Raw genomic sequence first — 21,742 nt, 5'->3', positions numbered from 1 at the left:
CCGGCAAGAGATATAGACATTACACTCTCTATTGAAAAAGCAAAACAGTTTGCCTGCGTTGAATATCGCCTAGACGCTTCCCGGTTGGCTAATCGCGATGTAGGAAAAAAACGATGCAGAAGAAGGGGGGCAGGAAGAAATAATAAAAAATATTTACGCGGGATGGGCGTACGATTTCAGACTATTTTTAGCTAAAGAAACCAAATTTTGCTTAACATAAGTCATTGCATGCTATCCATTCCGAGATAGAGAGCGTCCTAAAGTTACTTGGCAGTGATTTAGCAAAAGCCTTTCTTATGGCAGAATTGCTCTGTTATGGCCGTGAAATCAATGTATCGACTATTAAAAGGAAGTTACGCGTTACTTATCTCTATTCATTGGCAAAAGAATAAACAACCCGCACCATTCGCAACAGCTGCCCCTGCTAACTCCTTTACTCCTAGAGAGTTCTCATCGAAGAGTCGCTAATTCGGAATCCTAACTGCTTTCGAAAGGAGGCATCATAGCAGGAATAAAAGCACCAGAAGAAAGGGAGACGAAATGGAACACAAACTAAAAGCAGGCCGCTCAGAAAGCTAACCGAGTGTGAATATGAGCGAGCGAGAAATGCAAAAGCCAAAACAATCGCCTACCAGAAATCACAATAGAGGCAGAAAGCGCAACCAGCTGCCTTTAGGCCACTGCTGCCGACAGGTCTATGTGGGTACAACTGTTGCGCCAGTTTCGTTCATTTTAGCGTACAGATAGAAAGCGGTAAGCGACAGAGCAGTGCCCGTCGATAGCTCAGTTGGTAGAGCGGTGACTGTAGAGGTGTCTCGCAGGTATCCATAGGTCGCTGGTTCGAATCCGGCTAGACGGAGTGTTTTTGTTTTCTTCACTTAGCGCTCCGCTTAGGAGGAGTTGCGGCTCCTTACTTATCCAGCAAGTTTTCTGTTTTTTTTTCATCACGCATTTTTGTTTGCAGTAAAAGGATCGGCAGCTTGAATGGATTAAATTATTTAGGGTGTACTATTGGAAACTTCGGTTACTTGCCTCTTCCTTCCTCCCCATTTCAAAACAAAACCGGCATACAGCTCGGAGCAGGAAGCAGAAAATGGTATCCTCATGAAATTAATGATGAAAGTGGCAACTGTAACCAAAAAGACACGTACTCTTGAAGGGTGGTCTAAAAACACCAATGTTGTCACGGGATGGAGGGTGAAATGGCACCGCAGATATGTTGAAAGTTCGATTGCACGATCTTTAATTAATTACCATCAATTAGTCGCCATGTGATAATTAAAGCCACACCGATCGTCTATATTTTCCCGCCCTGTGCCAGCTGCTGCTTTCCAGACAAATATATTTTGAAACCACAAATGGTCACATGAAAGAAGCTGCCTCTTTCACTGTGCACAGAACGAAACATTTTCTAGGATACAGTTAGCGTGAACGACTCATGGCACCGTTGGCTTGCAGACAGCTTTTTTCCTTTGTTTTCTTCTCTGAAAAGATGGCAAACAAAACACACATAAATGATTATGTGTACACTCAATAATAAACACTAAAACTGCAGCCTTTCTTGGGCCAGCGGGGTAATTTCAGTATTCTTTCATATAACCAACAATGCTTCAATTGTGGGTAGCCACTCTGGTTTAGAGGGCTGAAGTTTCTGTATCCACACAAAAGTACCTATTGACTATTTGGAGTACTGTCGGATGGGTCTGGCATCTGGATCGGAGTAGCGTACCGCCATCCTGTTTCTCCAGATGCTATGTAGTCCATACAGCATAATTGTGTCAAGCGGCACACCGTCCTCACTTTCAACGTTCAAAAACGTAATACCGTAAGCATCCACAGGCAAATCTTTTTTGAGTGTTCATTGGAGGATGTCCCAAAAGAACACCGCTCCCCAACAGTCCAAAAACACGTGCTCAATTGTTTCTGGCTTTCGACACAGAAAACAGTGCACACCCCATGTCACAAACCATTCATTTTCCTTCATCCTGGTCTTTACGCCCAGTGTTCCAATATGGAAGACACGTATACCCGCGTTTTCGAGCTGGATCAGTTTCATGGTCCCTCTCCCCGTCGGTGTACGGTAAAGCCGCTTCAAAGCCCAACTCACCGAAATTTATGCGAGGTTCACACCCAACCTTCCGTCAGGATGCTCCCATTTCATTTGAGATGCCCCCATCTCACGTGAACTTGTCCTACGTTGGCCACTTATCGAAAACTCACCGCACCTTCTATTGACCTTATCTTTTCCATGTAGACTCTTATGAAATGGATTCGTACACAGTTTATAAATTAGCCATTTCTCCACTTAAAAGTGGCCTAACGCGAGTAGAGTGTATGCGGGTGTCACGCGTCTCACGCGGCAGAGAAATGAGGCTCAAGTTGATTGATTCGATGGCAACACAATATATTTACAGAACAAAACCACTCAAACGAACGGAATCATAGCGACTGAACACACATATATCCCCCTAAACAGCAAAAACAGGCACGACCTCACACTACCAACACTCTACTCCTAAAGTCACTATAATACATTAACTGTCTCTGTCAGATTCAAACAAATCCTACCGCCGGTACCACGGTGCGATGCCGATGACGTGGCCCAGTGGGTCGGTTGGCTTACGCGTCACCCAACGTCGCCGAACGTTGCGATGGCCCGTGCTGGTGCGTCGTGGTCCGGATGACCGCGGTGCGATGCCACGGCTTCGCTGAGCAGCGCGGCTCAGCAGGAGGCCAGCAGAGCGAAGCTGCTGGTAATCGGTGGTCTTGAGCTGCCCGCTGCCAGACGGTGCGATGCCGCTGGTGCGTCGTGGGGCACGGCTCGACGGGTCGCCGGCGGTGCGATGCCGCCGGTCAGCAGGAGGCCAGCAGAGCGAAGCTGCTGGTAATCGGTGGTTCCGGGCAGCCCGCTGCCAAACGGTGCGATGCCGCTGGTGCGTTGTGGGGCACGGCCCGAACTTGCCACCGTTCCTCCAAAGAACCCGTTCCACCCCCTCTGCTCCAACTTTGTTCTCTTCCTCTTCACCTCGCATTCTATCGTGTGCGGCTCCCATTCGCTGAACCAGCTACCTCCTCCTCCTCTTCGATTACCCTGTGTTTCTTCTCCATTGGTCACTTCAAAATCTTTCTCACCATCCCGTATGCTGATTTTTATTTCTCTTCATCTTTTCTGACAACATCTTCTGGGGCCAATCCCCCTTCGGGTATGGGCTCTTACCACATGACATTACCCCCCGAAATTGAAGAGTTTTTTTTTTCAAAAAAAAAAACTGCTACACACACCGACTGTTCGTGGAAACAAAGTCCGCAGTCCGTACGTCACAACAACCTCAGTCCTATTAACCTACTACATCAGTCCTACTCAACTACTAATATTCATCCCACACCGAGTTCAATCTTCACAAAAACGAACTACAAATCCTACACTCAATCACAACACGTAACACTAGCAGACAATACACCCTCATCCTCTTACACTAATCTGCTCATGCAATCGGCTCTAACAACACCAAAATCAAACACATCAATAAATCTCAAGCTTGCAAACACAATCTACACTTCTCAACTACCTCATTTCCGTGCACACTTTATACCCCTACTAAAGTTCGTCGTCTGCACCATACAACAACATTTATGCTTTACAATATACACAACCTATTTGTCATATTCCCTTATGAGTCCTACTTCTTTCCAAGTCAACTCCATGATTTCAGCCGGCTTTGTTAATCTTTTACTTCATCTTCACCTTCTTGCGCTTCGTCCATTCAGCCCCTTTCACTACACTGTCATGTATGCTTGAACCACCATCAATGTTCACTTGACTCACTGCCCTAGGACCCGTGACTTGTCTGAAGTCCGCTACTTTCAGCTTTCTCTTGATTGTGCCTGACTCGCACGATCTCTGCGTTTTTGTCTTCTTTGCGCGTCTGCGCTTTTGCTCTCCTCTGACGTTGATATTTTGCCTACTCCCGGAGGACTCACTGCACATCTTTTGGCCGACACCACCTTGTCTGGGGTACTGACTACGAAGCCAGCCGTTCGTCTTACGGGCCTTAGCTGGTTGTCTGCGCGTCATCTGGGTAGCGTGCGCTAACTCTACGAACTTCTCAACCACCGCATCACTTTTCGCACAGCTCCGCTCATGCACTCGAATCTTCCTAAGCCCCAACGTTTTTTTCTTCCTCTGGTTCGCACGCTTACGAAAACGTGACATTTTTTCTCGCGTTCTTGAGACTCAGCAATCTCACGGGGTGCTGACCCCGGTCCTGTGCCTTGCCTAAATTTCTCGAGCCGGGAGTCTTTGTCAACAACAAGCTGCTCGGTCTGAGGGAGCTGTACTAGTTGCTCTGAAATCCCTCCACCTGGCTGTGCACTGGTGACCCCGTTTATCATCTTAGACGCTGAGCTGTCCGCTGAGCCGTCTAGAGAATTCGCACTGTCCTTTTTTGGGGCAAGTGTACTCTCAATAGTGATAGGCATTTTTACCCGACCAGCAATAGAGCTTTCTGTCCGGATGCCATTATTGCCAGTGCACGGAGCGGCAAGTACCTCCGTCTCAATTATTAATCTCTCAGAGACCGCAAAACCAACTGGCTCAACAGAGATACTAGGCGGCAATGCGCTGTCCTCGCATGGCGGCTTCTCAGTACACTCATCTTCAGGCGCCTCATCTGCGATTCTGCCACCACCGGCCATTTCACCGCCTCGCGCTTCCAACGCGCCTTTCTCCTCATAGCGGTGTGCGAACCGCGTTCTGTCAACCGCACGTGCTTCTTCACTGTCGGAAATCTGCTTACTTTCTTTCTCACGTGCATCATGGAGGTCGGCGACCCGCGTGCCTTCATGCTCACGTGCAGCGCGTTCACTGTTCTTTATACGTTCCCTTTCACGAGGCGCCGCGTTAACTCTGCCTGGCGTATCTTAAGTTCCAAAATCTCTATTTCCTGCACGGCTTTCCTCTCATCTTCTTGAGCTCTCTCTCGTAACCTTGTACTCTCCCGTTCGTACAGGCTGAACACCTCCTCCTTGGTCAAACCTAATGTATTAGCCAAGCTTAAAAGTTTCTCGAGATTCATCTCTCCGCAAGGTGAGACGCGTGTTTGGGCCAAGGATAGATCCTGGCAGGCTCGCCAAATGTTGTCACGCGTCTCACGCGGCAGAGAAATGAGGCTCAAGTTGATTCATTCGATGGCAACACAATATATTTACAGAACAATACCACTCAAACGAATGGAATCATAGCGACTGAACACACATATATCACCCTAAACAGCAAAAACAGGCACGACCTCACACTACCAACACTCTACTCCTAAAGCCACTATAATACATTAACTGTCTCTGTCAGATTCAAACAAATCCTACCGCCGGTACCACGGTGCGATGCCGATGACGTGGCCCAGTGGGTCGGTTGGTTTACGCGTCACCCAACGTCGCCGAACGTTGCGATGGCCCGTGCTGGTGAGTCGTGGTCCGGATGACCGCGGTGCGATGCCACGGCTTCGCTGAGCAGCGCGGCTCAGCAGGAGGCCAGCAGAGCGAAGCTGCTGGTAATCGGTGGTTCCGGGCAGCCCGCTGCCAAACGGTGCGATGCCGCTGGTGCGTTGTGGGGCACGGCCCGAACTTGCCACCGTTCCTCCAAAGAACCCGTTCCACCCCCTCTGCTCCAACTTTGTTCTCTTCCTCTTCACCTCGCATTCTATCGTGTGCGGCTCCCATTCGCTGAACCAGCTACCTCCTCCTCCTCTTCGATTACCCTGTGTTTCTTCTCCATTGGTCACTTCAAAATCTTTCTCACCATCCCGTATGCTGATTTTTCTTTCTCTTCATCTTTTCTGACAACATCTTCTTCTGGGGCCAATCCCCCTTCGGGTATGGGCTCTTACCACATGACAGCGGGGTCTGCATTTATTCCTGCGCTACGACCTCAGGCCATCAGTGAAAACAAGACTAATGTACGGCGCGCAGGGAGAAGTCTCTCGGTAGGAGCATACATTCTTGTTAGTAAATAAATTCTCAACTGGTTTTAAGTCACCCATTCTTCCTACTTGGTCCACGGGTCCTCCTGTTCTCTATTAACAGTGCTGCTACTATTCCACTGCGCACACCGTTAATCCGTTATGGGAGGTTTATCGACTCTCTACCCGCCCGCCAACATGGCGGTGCTACTGCATTCTCTTCGCTTGCCCGATTTTGGTCTTGCTTTGTGGCGCTTAGTTTCTGCTTTTATTCATCTTTTTCTTGTGGCTTTTAGCGTCGTACTTTTCTCATGGCGTTTTATTTCATGTTATTCTCTTTCATTTCATTTTCCTCTTCATTTCTTTTTCCATCTTGCTGCATCCCCCTAACCTATTTCCATATTATTGATTCCATCCGACTGAAGTCATATCATTGTGGTGCAGCAAGCCCCGTTATTGGCTGTGCTGACATCTACAGTCTCTTTTTCTGTCTCTCTGGCACTCAGTGTGCTGAGAGTTGACACAGACACTTTGTTTCAACCACAAGTTGCACAACCTGCACAGCACTTTTTGTGCGATAAGCATGATCGTCAAATGATGCAAACAACTGCACGTAAGGCAAACTGCTGCGGTAAAAACGTGAAACGCGGAGGTGCGGGGTATCCCGCCCTGTAACCATCGCATGCTGATCGAGCGCTCCAACATCTGAGCTGTACCCTCGGACGGAGAAACATTAGGAACATGCAGCAGTTTTTATCGCCTGTTTGTGCTGCTGAGCTTTTGAACGCGGGTTCGATTCCCGGCCGCGGCGGCCACTTTTTGGTGGAGGCGAGAAGGAAATACGCCCGTGAGCTCGAGATTTCGGCTCACGTTAAATCCACCCAGTTGGTGAAAGTTAATCCGCAACACTCACTACGGCGCGCCTCATCGCCTGCGTAGCGTCGGCACGTTAGACCTCTTAAACTGGTTCTGTCCACACCTGTGCTAACCTGTTTTGTTCGATTGTTCTCCTTAAATCTAGCTGTATAACTCGTTGCTTAATCACCATTATTCAACTGTCAAAACTTGACTTCGCAACTGATGATAATGACAGGAAACATGCGCATGTTCAGATGCGTACGATGAGAAGGATATTATTTGAAGGAGGGATTGCGTTCGGGCTAGTTGGTATTCCATAACGTTCATCTTAAGCGCACAAAAAACACACGGACACAGATGACAAGGACAAGCGCTATCCTGTGACAACGACAAGGACAATGGCTGTGTCCGTGTGTTTTTTGTGCGCTTAAGATGAATGGGAAGGATATATTACGGGGGCACACACATCCAGCAGACTGTCTAACTTCGAAATAAACCTCAGGAAAACCACTTTATTAGCTTTTTGGTTGCTGCATTTTTCTAGTTCTCTCGAAAGTCCCCTGTTGAGTGAATAAATAAATAAATAAATAAATAAAATGTTTAAACGACAGAGTCAATTCCTAGGTGGTGGACTGCCCAGCCCAGCTGCTTGGGTTACAATTGATTGCACACATTTGCGCATGAGCGAGACTAAGAGCTCGGCACGATGCGAGATGGCTAACAGTGTACCAAACTGTATTCAACCAACTGCATAAATAGCCGTATTTATCAACCGACTGTGGCCGCTGCGTTGCACTCGGGCCTCAGGCCCATTATTTAATAGCTCTTTTATATAGCGAGACCATTCGCACGCTTAGTAATACAAATTTTCCAGTAAAAAGTTTTCTGAAGATTAAACGGCTATTTGGCAGAACGACGAAACGGATGTTGCTTTCAAGAACCCCTATTCCACCTGCACAAACATCAGCCATAGTGCATGAGTTTATAAAATATTTTCGCGATGCAAAAAGGTGCGGGGTATCGATCCCCGTACCTCTCGCATGCTAAGCGAGCGCTCTACCATCTGAGCTACACCCCCGACGGACTCCCCACGGGAAAACTTCTAGCGTGTTGCATAAGAAGACAGTGACGACTATTTCTGCAGCGTAAGTCTACATTATACGAACTGCATCGTCGGAGTAGGGTGAAAACTTCGTTTCACCGTTTCATAAAAAGGGCTGAAAACGCTTCTATATTCGCAAGAAAGAGTTATCCCATTGGGCAGCCTTTGAGAGTTCGCATTCATTTGTAACCCCAACGCGCATGGCTACATTGATTTTGCTCGATTTGTCGTTTCTTTATACATTCTGCGGTCATAGAATAAATAAATAAATACAGCAATGAAGGAATAAATGCAGGTGGCAATCCGTAAAATACCCGAGATAAGGAGTTTGATTTTTATTTTTTTATTGTGAAGTTATAATGCGCCCAACCATACCTGGGCGCGCTGTAGTGGCAGTGATGATGTCCGGATTATTTTCACCAGCTGTGGATCTTTAATATGCGCCCAAAGCTTGACACACGAACATTCTTGCTTTTCGCCTCAATCATAAAATTATAATTGCCACAGGAAAGATTAAAATTTCGAACAATCGAAAATATTATGTCTACCAAACCATCATTATAGTATATTATTACTGAAAGAGCCATTCCAGCTGTTTTCTTGTTCAAAGTCTACCTAATAGCGGAAGCAGTAACTATGTAAATAACAAGTTATCGTGGAAAAATTGTATCACAGGTGTCGACCGGATACTGCTTCCCTAAGACAGAAGTAGATAGTTTAATAAAATACGCAGCCATACGTGCGAAGACACCACTTCTTTTTTTTCTAAACAAAAAAACATTCGGGTCGTTCAAGGAATACTCGTTTACATAATAAGATGGACTCGCGAAATAAAGAACTGCCACAGAAAACCGACGTCGCTAATGATATATTTAATGCATGCTTATTTCCTGGCGTTTCGTTTGTTAACCCAGCTGTATGCTTTGATGCCATTCAGCAACTAGGCATCAACCCCGCTAGCCTGTTAGAGGTATCCGTATAGCAAAACTTACGATGCGCATGAGTACATTCCACGCAAACACCGGAAGTGAGTCCGGAAGAGTGGCCTGCGGATTCTGGTGCATTCAATTTTGGGACGAGGGTCCCCGCGGAGGATAGTCGGCTCAGAGGAGGTTCAATCGTTTTTAACAACAACATTAACAGTTGCTTGTTTTCGTGGTTGGAGCCCACTTGACCTAACTACGCCGTCGTTGTAAATAATTACGCATAATGTCATAATTTCTAACCGTCTCAACCACGTCTAGAATTCGCCACATCGGCCACCATATTACAGAAGTTATACCACCATCGCCCTGCTGAGACTCCTGCCGAGTCAACCCGAGTCCGGATGATGGGGTTCCCCATCGCCCACAGGATTTCGGATAATACGTTCATCAAGCTTTGATACCGCGTTTACGTCATATCTCGAAAGAGCAGCCACTCAGATACGTTGGTTGATTTCGCGTATTATTTTGGTTGATTTCACGTAGCCTCTGTGCCCAGTTGTTTCTGTAAGGTTTTTGTTATTTCTCCAAAGACAACCAGGCGCACACCGCGCAACGCACGCCCTTAAAGCCAGTGATGCGAATAAGCACGCCTTTTCAAGAACAAATTTCGGCCTTCTCTGGCAAATATTGACACAGAACGGCAGCTAGAATTGCTTAACTTCATAAGAAAGTTTTTGCGATGGCTAGAGTGTTGGCTGACGTGGTGCCTAATCTATTAGTCAAGTCTGGGGTAATTTGTGCCCTCAAAATCTAGCCAGGCAACCATGAATAGAAGCCACATGCTGGCTTTTTCTTGCCTCTCGTTTTCCGACGCGCTAACACAAACAACAAGAAAGCTTATGTAGCAAGGAAAGAGCAAGAACGTTCTTGCAGTGATCCACACAAGTAAGGAGAGAAAATCATTTGTTTATTCATGCCGTGGACCCTTGACGCTATACGTGAAATCGTGTGTGGACGAGTAGTAGACTACTACGCACTTTTGCATCCGAAAGGTGTGCACTCTGTGAAGTGTCGAAGCTATTCCACAAAGGAAAAAAATGATCGTAATAATACTGGCAGAAACAAAACACTACGCGCTCTTTTAGTGGTCGTCTTTTGACAAGAGACGGCTTAAATTGTGTTTTTCAGAGACATCAAATTTTGAATATTAAACGCAGCTGGCGCAAATTCCTATCAAGTGCACTCTGCGAAGTTGCGAAAATGTTGTGTGACTGTTAGCGCATGGTCGATAACAGTGACTACTTTCAGTTTAAATGCGTTTTCCGAAATCAGGGCTTCCATTTTCGGAAGTAATACTTTACTGGCGAGAGAAACAGAGAGAACAACTCGTATTAAAAAAAGCAGTGAATGTTGCCTGTGTTAATTATGGCCTACATGATTCTCGGCTGCCGAATCGGGATGTAGAAAAAACAGCCCTAGAAGGAGGTTGCCATAAAAGAATGAAAAGAAATAGTGGTTCGGGCTTGGCGTACAATTTTCTTTTTTAGTTGAGACACAAAATTTCGTTTCACATAAGTAATTGCTTGCTAGCCATTTCAAAAACAGAGTGTCGTTAAGTAACTCTGGAGTGATTCAGCGAAACGCAACTGATTTAGTCAGTGATTTACCCATAACAGATTAGCTCAGTTGAGCCAGTGTAATCAATATATTGAATACTAAACAAATGTTACGCGTTTTTTATCTGTATCCAGTGGCAAAAAAATAAACACTACGCACCACTGGCCAGCGCTGTTCCGGCTAACGTAATGACGTTTCACTCCCTTCTTACGTGCTGTCACGCAAGCTCACCAATTGAAATTATTATTGACGCGAAAATCTTGATCTCTGTTGTTCATGGAACTCGTGAGATTCAAAAAGATAGTTGTGAGGTAAGCAGAATCCCCAAAAGAATGGATTAATCATCAGCCTGGAAGTGTGAGCGGAGAGCCGCCAGAGCCCTCTTCCTCTCCAACAAAACACTCACATGCACGCGAAAACAAATATGAAGAAGCACCCCACATTTCTCCCGCATGTTTGAAAAAGAACCACGAAAAAATTCCGTCGAGCCGGATTCGAACCAGCGACCTATGGATATCAGTGCGAAACCTCTACAGTCCACCGCTCTACCAACTGAGCTATCGACGGCCACAGGAAACCGGTGACACTGGCCCTGATTGCATAGTCACCGAAACTAGCCGTTTCCGTGACGCGAAGGCAAATTTAAAGCTAAGGTAACGTTCCAAGCAAACACACAATCGCCTCGAGGTGAAAGGATAAGGAGTTCTGCCGCTACGCGGAAATGTAAAACCGGGCCTGCGCTGACGCCGGCGGCGGTGCTGCCTTTTCCGTACAGCTGGCGTTGCGGTTTGTTCTTTTGTGAATTATTCACTCTGTGCTTAGCCCTCTGTTTCTTCCTTATTTTCTACCGCTCTACCAACTGAGCTATCGACGGCCACAGGAAACCGGTGACACTGGCCCTGATTGCATTGTCGCCGAAACTAGCCGTTTCCGTGCCGCGAAGGCAAATTTAATGCTAAGGTAACGTTCCAAGCAAACACACAATCGCCTCGAGGTGAAAGGACAAGGAGTTCTGCCGCTACGCGGAAATGTAAAACCGGGCCTGCGCTGACGCCGGCGGCGGTGCTGCCTTTTCCGTACAGCTGGCGTTGCGGTTTGTTCTTTTGTGAATTGTTCACTCTGTGCTTAGCCCTCTGTTTATTCCTTATTTTCCACTGGAGCGTAGACCCGGCGGCAGAGGCGGTAATGTTGCGTGATGTCATTGTGTCTGGCGCCTCCTACAAACAAACACCTTCCCAAACCCCGCAAGGCTAACACACATTCACCTGTCAATATACCGCACACCTGATTGCCCCCTATGCGGTGCCCCAGCCAGTCTATTTCACATAATATGAGCCTGCCCTCAAAATAGATCTCCCTTAATCACATCCGAGGAGCAGTGGGAGGAGGCACTGCGTAGCCCGGACCCAGGCGTGCAAATCACCCTGGTCGTCCGAGCTACCGACGTCGCCGCTCGGCTCATGCCTGTGGCCACGAGAATCCTCTGACCTAAGGAGCTGCTCAATAATATGTTCCCTCTCTCTCTCTCTCTCTCTCTCTCTCTCTCTCTCTCTCTCTCTCTCTCTCTCTCTCTCTCTCTCTCTCTCTCTCTCTCTCTCTCTATTTTTCACGCGTATTCATTTCTCTCGGACTCAATTTTGTTTGGCATGGAAGGACTCTTGCAGTACCCAACATAACTTTATTGGTTTGTATGGTAATCACGGCAGCCCATTGCTGAAATCTAACAAGACCTGCGGCGATTGTATTACCCTGAGAAAGCCCGGGAGTGAAGGACACAACGGAGATATCTTCTTCGGTAAAAGCTCATGCAGAAATAGACAAGAGCTGCTCTTGACGAGGGGGTATAGCACAATCTGCTGTCAAACGAAACGACGTCGTCGTTTAAGCATAGAACAGGGATCTATATCTCAGATGTCAGTGGCCGGTTGAGGACAAGAGATGACAGCATACGTCGAAGAGAGAAATTCCCAGCCCGTTATGATATTGTAGGCACATGGCGAGTGCACAGCACTCTACATGTGCCTACAAGTAACTCCGGTGATGACCACCTGAACTACGCAGTATCCTGAAGGTTTGATCGCAGTCTTACTGGCAGGACGTTTCCTTTGGTAATGTTCGGCCGCGTGTTCTTTTGAGGTTTACGACTTCCAGGGAGGTATCGCTGGTTAGTCTTTATTTTACATTATACTAACCGTTTTGAAAAAAAGAACAAAAGTTAAATAAAAAATCGTGGAAATCCTGGCTCACGCGAAATTTATACAAAAGAATACAAACTCCAGACAAATTGTATGAAAATTTATTCGATTCTCGGGAAGCCAATTTAGTACAAGCATGCACCCAAAAAAATAAGTTAGCTTCGGACCTAGGATGAGGTAGACTTTTCAAAAGGAAGTATGAGTCTACTTCCAACCATCTGAGTAAAATATGGAATACAATGAGAAATTTAGTTAGTACGCCGAAGAATTCTACCCCAGTCGCCCTAGTAATCGGCAACGTAGAGTATAGTCTGAGTGTCCAGACGAAAATTCAATAATTGCTTTCTGTATGCGGGCGCAGCACACTTGTCCCACAAGCCATGCTTCGAATGTAGGAAATACACCCCGTCTAAAACTTTTCGTTCTCTTTTTAATGTCTAGTACTGAATAGAAACTAATTAGTTTTTTTGTCGTTAGATAAAAATACTGCGGCTGGGTACGCCAATTATAGCCGTAGCTGATCTCCTGAGTTCTCTCCTGGCGCATTTATGCAATACTTCGGGTGGAACCTCATGTTTCCAGACAGCAGAAAAAAGTAGTCAGTATTCATAAAGGGGGTCCTTGGGACCATATAAGTAACTGCAGCTGCATTTCCGTTATTCCTTTTTTTTCAGAAGTACTTGAGCATCTTTTAAAAAGACGCTTAAATAAATTTCCGAACATTTCTCAATTTATCATGAATGAGCAATATGGTTTTTGCAAAGGTAGATCGACTGATGTGGCATAGTGCACATAACAGACAACGTCAATTAGGCATTTTGAAACACAACAGTGCCATATAGGTTCATTTTTGATGCTGTACAGGCATTTCATTCATATATATATATTTATATATATATATATATGTATATATATATATAAATATATATATATATATATATATATATATATATATATATATATATATATATATATATATATATATATATATATATATATATATATATATATATATATATATATATATATATATATATATATATATATAAAACACCACAACGATATTGTACACATACCATGAACACCAGACATCGTGTCGCATGCTGACTACAATAGTGTATTTTTCTCTGGAAGCAGTTCGGCAGTGTTAATACAGGTGTTAGCACTTGATTAGGTGACTGGACAACATGGTTACAGGTGAATCAATTGCATGCATTTGTGGGAAAGGTAAATACTCTGTGTTAATGCGTACAATTAAACCGGATGATTACGAAACCCAAATGCAGTTTCGTAATTGTGTTAGAACGTGAAACTTAATGCATATTCCAAGGATTTTTTTCGAAGAAAGCCTGAGCTGGAAACCACATATAAATAACGTGCATGCAAATGTGTCAAAATCCATAGGAAGGCATAATTTTAGGGAATGTATTTCTAAATCCTTATAATGTCAACTATATTACGCACTGATGCAATCGCACTTAGACTACTGCTTATTAGTATGGGCCACTGCTACTATGATGAATACAAAACGAATAACAGCTCTACAAAAATGCGCAGTTCGCTGCATGAAAAATCTCCTTAGTCGGAATAAATCGCACCTACCTTTTCCGAGAATAAACAGCTAAAGATTACGTAGCTGTTTGATTTTAAGCTTTCAGTACGCATTTGTAACGAAATCAAACTCGAATCCGCCTTTTATATACACTATCAACCTCACAACATGTATACACATTTAGACGTGAACTAAACAACACCCCAGTGATTACAAAAATTTTGATATTCCCAAAATGGTACATAAGCCGAGTTTTATACACGCCTTTAAACGCAATTGTAAGCAGTGCCTTCTTACTCGGACCATTGAATGAAATGGGCTTAATATGAATTGTTGTATACACGGAATGGCTGTTGTTTTGCATTTCTGTGAATTTTTTCGCCGAGTAGTTCTTTCGGTTACGTTTCCTACGGTTGATCTTGTTTTCTTCTCCCTTCTGCACGTTGTCTTCGTTTGCTGCTACCGCTGTTAGCAATGATTATGTACGGGTGAATGGGCCTTAGCCAGCCGGAGTACATCTGCCGGTAGCCTACTCACTCGAGATCTGGTTGCCTGAATAAATAAATAAATAATAAAAAAGCACAAAAGAGAAATCACATGATTGTAACAGAAGATGAAGCCAAGCTACTCGTCAGGAGCACTGTGTTAGAACAGAATGGAACGCGAGCCCTGAAAATAAAGGGAATCCAAAACAATCGCCTGCCACAAACCACAGCAGAGGCAAAAAGCGCCGGCAGCGGCCTCTTGGCCAATGTCGGGGCAAGGTCACTCTGTGTACAACTGGCGCTCCAGTTTCCTCGAACTCGACGAATGGACGGAAAGCTGTCACAGGCCACACCACGCCCGTCGATAGCTCAGTTGGTAGAGCGGTGGACTGTAGAGGTTTCGCACTGCTGACATCCATAGGTCGCTGGTTCGAATCCGGCTCGACGGATTTGCTTTTGTGTTTTATTCCATTTATGGCCCCCCTTAGAGGCGGGTGCGATCGTTCCTACGCCGGAAAGGTTGGTCCTTTTTTTTCATCGCATATTGTAGCTTGCAACACAACGCTGCGGGATTGAATGGATGAACTTATTTATAATGTACTATTGAAAACACCCGTTACACCTGTGTTAGACGGCCGTTTCAAAGGCCTCTGGAAGGCGGTTGAACCAATTGTCTATCGAGTGCCCTTTTGTAAATACACAGGGCACACCTGTGGGCCACCGTTCAATTGTCAATTGAATGTTTCTGTGTAGCACAGGCATTGCTGGGCTCTTCCTTTATCCTTACATGAAAACAACAACAGCATGCAGCTGTGAGCGAGACGCAGATAATGTTGCCTTATGTAAGAAATAATGAAGGTGAAAATTGAAACCAGAAAGACCAAAACACGCACACACGTACCTTTGAAGGGACGGCGAAAGAACTCCGACGTGATCAAGTGACGGGAGAGGAAATGGCAGCACAGTTGTGTCGGGCATGCGATTTCACGACGTATAATTAACTGGGATTAATTAGCCGCCGCGTTTTAGATTCAAAAGACACTGCCTTTCTGAAATACACATGATACCACAAATGGCCACATGCAACAAACTACCCCTTTGAGTGTGCGCAGGATGAGGCATTTTCTAGTATACCCGTGGCGTCAACTGCACGTGTCACCGCTGCTTTGCCGAAACGTATAGCGACGATCTCGAGCGAACGCAGCTTCACGGGCAGACTCCGTTCTGGGCGCATGATAAAGCCGTTTCGCAGCCAACACACCAGAAGCATTACGCAAATGGTTCACGCCTAACCTCCCTCAAATTGCACCTATTGTAATACCTGTGCACCTGCCATGCTTCAACTTTTCATATGGACTTGTTCCATTTCGCATCTGACGGAAATTATACCGCAACTTCTGTCGACCATGGAAACCATTTCAATATAGACCCCAACCAACTGATTCCCACCTACCTCATAAAATAGTCATGTAGTCACTTTACAGCGGCCAAGAACGGCTACTTTAAATGCTTGTTATGTATTATATCTCTCGCTAAGACCTCCAGGACTGAACCTCTGTTAAGATAAGATCAATTCACTGTCTCCATGCGTGGATAACTCTGTCGGACGCCGTTTATATACTTTTGCGTGTATTGACCAAACTCCGTTTACCCCCCCCCCTCCCCCCAAACTTCAGTTCGTGTTTCCTTTCTTGTCCGCGTTTGTGTAGCCTATTGGTCAAGATGCATCAATGGCGGCTAACAGTTATTTATTTTATTTCCCAGTGCGAGAATTTGAAAAAAAAGCCATTCTGGAAAAAAAGAAAACATGGTGGAGGTGCGGGGTATCGATCCCCGTACCTCTCGCATGCTAAGCGAGCGCTCTACCATCTCAGCTACACCCCCGAACAGCGCGACACTGGAAAATGTTCGGCGACTTGCGTAAACAGACCTATAGCAGCTGTGATTATTTCGCAAAGTAGCTTTACATCATGCAAAAGTACACTCTAGCGTGCCAACTTCGTTTCACCTTTTCATAATAATGACAAAGAACGTTTCTAAATTCGCAAGAGAGATTTATTCTATAGGCCAGCCTCCTCGATGTTGCATAGATATTGCAGTGGCAGTCCCCATAACTGCATTGATGAGGCACGATCTGTTGTTTCATAACTTTTGCAGGGACAAAATAAAGAACAGATAAAATAAATAAATAAATAAATAAATAATAACTCAATAAAGAATAAATAAAAAATAATAAAAAAGGAAAATAAATAAATCAATAATTTACACCGCAAAATATAGCCTAATGTGGGATTTCAAATCGCTGAACTTACACCGAGCCGCGCTGTAGCGGAGGGCTACGGATAAATGTTGACCAGCTGTGGGTCGCTCACGTGCGCCGAAATCCCGACACTCAAGGCTGCACCCAAGTGCCGTTCGTCAACGACAGAACCAACTGAGTTATCGTTTTTTCCTCTGAAAAGCCAAAAATTAGCAGTGGCTTATCTCGGCTACGTTCAGCTGGTTACTCTTGGGTTTCCTGGTTGTCTAGGATTAGCTGATTATGCTTACTGCTGCTAAAACGATTAATAATCCAATCCAATCCAATCAAATCCAATCCAATAAAATCCAATCCAGACCAGTCCACTCCAGTCCGGTCCAGTTCAGTCAAATCGAATCCAGTCTAGTCCAGTCCAGCCACTGCTCCTCGCGCATGCGAAGCACGGCTCTCCAGGAGCCACGCGAAACAGCTATCAAGCGGCTCCTGCGCAGCGTCAAACTTAGCTACTGCGCAACGGAGGCGCACAGCTAGGCACTCGCCGGCGCCAGTGCGCCTGCCGCGGCTATGACATCACTCCTCTGGAATGCGCAGACCGCGGAATGTGCAGACCCAATTCTCTACACACCCGTACTCCAATTGCATTGGAATTAAAATCAAACACAATCCAATCCAATCCAAGCAAAGCAAAGCCAAGCCAAGCCAAGCCAAGCAAAGCCAAGGTAAGCCAAGCCAATCCAATCCGATTCGATGCGATCCGATCCAAACCAATTCAATGCTCCTCGCGCTTGCGTAGAACGGCCCTTCACGGCCCACGCAAAACTGCTCAACCTCGGCCAGTGTAGCTTACGCTACAAGAAACCACGAAAGCACTTCAGCGTCCCTGCCAGCGCAGTGCCTTTTCTGCCCACGGCAATATGGCCGCCTGCCGGTTTGCTTGGCTTCCCCTCGCTGCGTTGCCACCTAAGGGCGATCTCTACTCCAGAAGTTTTATACAGGCTCCTTGCGACACACGGGCGTTTCGGTTTTGTAGCGTAAGCTACACTGCCCGAGGTTGAATAGTTTTGCGTGGGCCGTGAAGGGCCGTTCTGCGCAAGCCGAAGGAGCATTTGATTTGCTTGGCTTGAATTGAATTTGGATCGGATTGGAATAAATTGGATTGTGATGGATTGAAATTCAATCCAATTGGAGTAGAGGTGGGTAGCGAATTGAGTCCGCCCATTCGCTGGTCTGTGCATTCCAGTGGAGTGACGTCATAGCCGCGGCCGACGCACTGGCGCCGGCGCGTGCCTAGCTGTGCGCCTCCGTTGCGCAGTAGCCAAGTCTGACGCTGCCTCCCGCAGCACGGCTCCTGGAGAGCCGTGCTGCGGGAGGAGCCATGCGCGCGGAGCAGTGACTGGACTGGACTGCACTGGACCGGACTGGGCTGGACTGAATTGAATTGGATTAGATTGGTTTGGAAATCGTTTTAGCAACAGTAAGCATGATAATCAGCTAATCCTAGACAACCAGGAAACCTCAGCATAATCAGCTGAACCATAGCTCACGCTACGTATATCCTGGCATAGCCGAGCTGAGCGACTGCTATTTTTTTTGCCTCCGTCACGAAATTCAGAATTGCTGCCGGACAGATGGGAATGTGGAGGTATCGAAAATAATTTTCACGTCTGCCAACATCATGTCCAGTATTGCATATTAGGACCGAAACAGCCAATTATGGCTGTTTCCTTGTTAAAAGTCTACTTATTAGAGGGAGGAGTAGCTTTGAAATCTGTAGTTATGATGGAAAAGGCATATCATCTACATTGTAACCACGCTGCTGCGGTAACATTAGAGTAAAGTAGTTTAGAAAGTACGCAGCCACACGAGCGCACATGATCATGTCTTGTTTATTGTTCTGAAAAGAAAAGAAATGATATGTGGGCGTTCAAGGAATATCTGGTTACATAATAAAACGTACACTCGAAAGAAAGAATTGTCAGCGAAAGAAACAGATGTCGCGATAATAATATATTTAATGCGTGGCTATATCATGGCGTTCATTTTATAAGCTGGAGTTACATTTCTGAAACAATTCAGCAACTGCATGTTAACTATACAAACCTGCTAGAGGAAACGGCTTATCAAAAATGACGGCGGTAGATGCATACATTCCACATAAGCACCTCAAATTACTCTAGAATAGCAGCTCACAATTTTTGGTGTATTCTGTTTGGGGCGGGAGTCCCCACGGGAAATGTTTGGCTCAGAGGGTATTTCATCGTTTTAAAAACAACAGTTGGCTGTTTTCGTGATTTTTGTACATACCCTCTTAACTTCTCGTCGTATCAACCACGTCACTTCGCCCAGTATATTCGAGAGTTTTAATCGCCATCGCCCTGCTGAGACTCCTGCAGAGACAACCTGAGACTGGACGATTGGGTGTCTTATCGCCTTAGGACTTCGGATAACATGACCAATGAACGTTAATCCATCGTTCCATCACATCTACAAAGAGTAGCCACTTAGTCATATTCACAGGATGTGTTGATGGCCTTTGGGTTCTCGGCGTCATAGCTAAAGCCCTCGGAAGATAAATTCTCAAGTTAGCTTTGATCGCTTTCTTCGGCTGTGGTCATCCATCCGCAAGCCTTCAGAACGATGACAGACACAGTAATACTGATTCGTTTCATGCAGTACCTAAGCCTTCGTAAAACTGGTTTCTTTGTGCTTTCTTTTTATTTTTATTGTTCTTCTTTGCGAGATATCGCCCTACGGCATAAAACAATATTTTCAAAGGTACACCACCACCAGTTTCACGTAAAGATGCCAGGAGAGACCGGTGCTTGGAACCCAGGATGGAGCTGAGTGCCCCGGAAATGCTGCATCCGTTCGTTTTTGAGGGCAAGTCCACAACATGTTCTCAGCGTCTGCTTCTGACGCAGTAAGCACACAGAAGAGGCAGGTGTCCGCAAACGGGGCGTGATATCCCGCCGGCCAAGCGTGGGTAACTGCCGGGGGTAACGCCAACGCAATTCGAAGCCTCCGCAGTACGACCTCTTCCCTGCGAGCGAGCCCTCTCGGGAGGTCAGGTCCACGCGGTGGAAGGATTCCTTTTCCATTCCTTCCGTTTCCTTGTTCCACCAGCAGTTCTTTTATGGTATATATTGGAAGAAGTGGTAGGGGCTGTGGGAGGTCTCTTCGGTTTCAGGCGCAATCCGTCGCTCAAGGGGCAGGAAGCATGTCCCGTCGAATACACAAAACACGGACAGGGGGGCATGGGTAAGTGATCATAGTCATGTGTATGCATGCACCCAACCTTGCCTCCAACGACAACGAGGCGAACACCAGGCCACGCACTCCCCTAAAGTCACTGATGCCAATGGACAAGACTTTTCAAGAGGACAACTTCACTGTTCTCTCGTAAATGTCGGTCTAGAACGGTGGCTAGGATTGCTTTAGTTTTGGTGATGGCTAGAGTGCTGGATGACATGGTACCTAACTATGTGGGTGAAAGTTGGGGCTAATTTGTGCCCTCGAACTCTAGCCAGTCGACCATAAATGAAAGTGACATCCTGCCTTTTTCTTGCCTCTAGCTTTACCACGTGCTAAGCCAGACTAAAAGAAACCTAATGTAGCAAGAAAAGAACGAGTACTTTCTTGCAGTGGTCCGCAGAAGTAAGGAGAGAATATAATGTGTTTTATTCATGCCGTGTACCGTTCATGCTATGTGAGAAAAAGTGTGTGGATGAATAGTGGACGGCGACGCAAGTTTTTCCGGAGGCACCCTGTGCACTCTCGGTGCTGTTACAAGAAGAGAAAAGTGATTGTAATAATGCTCGCAGGAACAACACACTTCGCGCTATTTAACTGCCTTCATTGTATTTTACGAAATACGGCTGAAACTGCGTTTTTCACAGCCAAACAAGTTTTGAACATTGCAACGCAGCCCTTGCAAATTCCTAAGAACGTCACTCTAAAAAGTTGCGAGATTCGTTTGTCGCTGTTAGCACACGGTCACTAATGGTAGCTATTTCCGCGTTTAAATGAGTTTTTTGGGACCAAATTCTGCCATTTGCCGAAGTATTAGTTTACCGGCACGAGAGAGAGACACCACACTCTCTTTTAAAAAAGCAGATAATTTTGCCGGCATTTAATAACGGCTACATGCTTCCCTGCTGGCGAATCGGGATGTAGGAAAAAACGCTATAGAAGAAATTGGCAGGAAGAAATAAAAGATGAAGGAAGCTCACACTAATGCATAAGATTTGAAGGTAGCCAAGCTGTAAGCAACAATAGCGTATGTACTCTGTTTCGCCCCACGGCATTGTTTAAGCCTCGCCGCTGGATGGGACCACAGCTGGATGTACAGTGCGCAACACCCTTGTCTATAACACAGAGTTTGACTTGAACTGGTTATCTCTCAAAACTGCCTACTCAAACGTGTCACAAATATCGTTGGGGTCAAAATATATGGTCAATACTTCAGAATGACACAATAGTTTTCTTCAAATGTTTTTCGGCCGAGGCAAGATGAGGCTATAAGTATGAAACCTGCGTTATAGACAAGGGTGTTTCCCTCTGTACGTCTTCTTCTATCCCACACACTTCTGCGCCGTACGTGGCCTCATGGCCTCCCTTAGTGGCGTGCGCTTATCGCTGCGGCGGCGGCCTCCACGCCTTCTCCCGCCAAGCCCCGCACACGGGTCCCGCGGTCATCTCCTTTCCCTCCTCGCCTACCTCTCCTCGTTTTCGGGCCGCTGCTCCATGCCAGGCGCTTGTGGAAGGGGGTGTGGTTTGACATCTATCGCCCA

At 46.0% G+C, this 21,742-nt stretch overlaps 3 non-coding genes across 3 annotated transcripts; 1 reads left to right on the top strand and 2 right to left on the bottom strand.

Annotated features, from left to right (window-relative positions):
* Positions 1 to 7,820: 7,820 nt before the first annotated feature.
* Positions 7,821 to 7,893, bottom strand: Trnaa-agc (transfer RNA alanine (anticodon AGC)). The gene has a single exon. It is a non-coding gene; the product is annotated as a tRNA-Ala (tRNA).
* A 3,046-nt stretch (positions 7,894 to 10,939) lies between these two features.
* On the bottom strand, positions 10,940 to 11,027 carry Trnay-gua (transfer RNA tyrosine (anticodon GUA)). The gene is given in 2 exon segments: positions 10,940 to 10,975; positions 10,991 to 11,027. It is a non-coding gene; the product is annotated as a tRNA-Tyr (tRNA).
* Positions 11,028 to 15,050: 4,023 nt separating this feature from the next.
* On the top strand, positions 15,051 to 15,141 carry Trnay-gua (transfer RNA tyrosine (anticodon GUA)). Its single transcript is given in 2 exon segments — positions 15,051 to 15,087; positions 15,106 to 15,141. It is a non-coding gene; the product is annotated as a tRNA-Tyr (tRNA).
* The last annotated feature ends 6,601 nt before the right edge of the window (positions 15,142 to 21,742 follow it).

This window comes from Haemaphysalis longicornis, unplaced genomic scaffold, assembly GCF_048455015.1.
Source record: "Haemaphysalis longicornis isolate Haplotype H1 unplaced genomic scaffold, Haemaphysalis longicornis Haplotype H1 scaffold_7, whole genome shotgun sequence".
Classification (NCBI taxonomy): Eukaryota; Metazoa; Arthropoda; class Arachnida; order Ixodida; family Ixodidae; genus Haemaphysalis; species Haemaphysalis longicornis.
Note: the sequence above shows the minus strand (reverse complement) of the source record. Positions and strands in the feature narration are given on the sequence as shown.